Raw genomic sequence first — 1,779 nt, 5'->3', positions numbered from 1 at the left:
AGTCGGGGGGTGGGCGCAGCGAGCGCAGGCCTCAGGGGCCCCAGGGCGGAGGTGGCGCCGCGGGTGCCCAGCTCTGCCCTCTGCCGCGGGAAGTCCGGGCCGGCGGTGAGCGGAAGGAGGCGCAGAGTTGGGGTGAGCGGTCCGGCGCTGGGGGCCTGAGGGTCTGCAGGAGGAGGGGTCGCCTGTGTGAACGAGGACGGCGTTTGTGAAGAGGGGATGCGGGACGCTGTCACCTTCAGCACGCGCATCCCGTATCCTTCCCATCCAACTCCTGCTCTTGACCGACTGCTTGACCGAGCTGGGCAGAGTGCAGAGGGGCGGGGCCGGGAGGAAGGGGGCCCAGTCCTGAGGTCGCGCTGCTCCTCCGTGTGGGTCTCCCGAGAAGCACCAGGACGCGCAGCCCCAGCAGACCACGCAATAGCCTTTCTAAAAATGCGAGGTGAAGTTCCCTTAACACAAAATTTTTTTAAAAAAATTATGAAGCATAAGTATTTACTGAAAAACTGAACACTAGATAGATCAGGTAAGCACATTTATCTATGCAAAGCGATTGCAATTAAGACATCAAAATATTGGTCTAATGACAGAAGAATAACAAATGTACAAGCATTTTGTTTGTATTTTTTTACTTTGTTTTATTGCTCTGATGTCTTTCTCCACAAAATACACCTTCTAATAGTGTACCATACAACTTGAGCATGGTGGTGCATGCCTGTAATTCCAGCACTCAGGAGGCTGAGGCAGGAGGATTGCTGCAGGTTCAAGGGAAAGCCTGGGCTATGTTACATAGTGAGTTCAAAGCCAGCCTGGATTATACAGCGAGACCCTGTCTTAAAGAACCAAAATAAATAAATAGTACAGTGCAGTGGTAAATAATACATTCACAATGTTATGCAACCACCGAATCTATCTACTTTTAAAACATTTCCGTTTTCCCAAAAGAAATTTGTGTACCTACTAGCAGTCACTCCCTGTTACCCCCACACCCAGCCTCCCATCTCACTGCAGTTTTCATGGCATTTCCCTAATGACGAATGATGTGAAGCATTTTTCCTGGGCTTTTGGTATGCTTTGTGTAGCTAAGATATTTACTGTGTAGAAAATACATTCTATGACTTTCTACCAAATCACAGGTACCTGCGCACAGCTTTCTCTGTGAATAATTCAACTTTACTTGCTACATTGGCAAAGTGTTGCTTAAAATAGTTACGGAAACGCTCTTGTGACAAAATTACCTTTCAACTCTTCCGAATTAAACTCACTACACTACCCAGGGTTGTTCTGTGCCATTCACAAGCAGTTAACGAATGGCCCAGGGCAAGGGGCCTTCGGGTCCACTCTGCTCTGCAGGGGTTCAGCCTCCTTCTGTCATGTGGTCCCCCATCTTGAACTCATGGCTCTGGGAGTCCTGGTCCATCGGGAGGAGGACGGCTGGCTTTGTGAGAGTGGTCACTGGGCTTGTGGGGATGACCACCAGGCCTGCAAGTGTCAGCTTCCCTTTGTGCGGTTTCCCCTGGCCAGTCGCATGGACCCAGCCAAACTGCAGGGTGTTGGAAATGGAGTTTAGTTGGATGCTTGGAGAGGAAAGGGACCTGGAATGAGAGAACACACAGCCAGCGTCTGCCACATGGAGGAGGTAGAAAGGGTGCCTGGCAGCCTCCCTCCCTGCTACTAACCAGCCTTGGCTTTGACCCCCACATGATGCAGGAGGGTAGGAACAGAGCCACAAAACCTCACTGGCTGGCCTTCAGGCCCCAGGGAAAACCTAATCTGCTGTAT

Source organism: Chinchilla lanigera, unplaced genomic scaffold (genome assembly GCF_000276665.1).
Source record: "Chinchilla lanigera isolate Chin_1 unplaced genomic scaffold, ChiLan1.0 scaffold00023, whole genome shotgun sequence".
NCBI lineage: Eukaryota > Metazoa > Chordata > Mammalia > Rodentia > Chinchillidae > Chinchilla > Chinchilla lanigera.
This window is presented reverse-complemented; position numbering follows the sequence as displayed.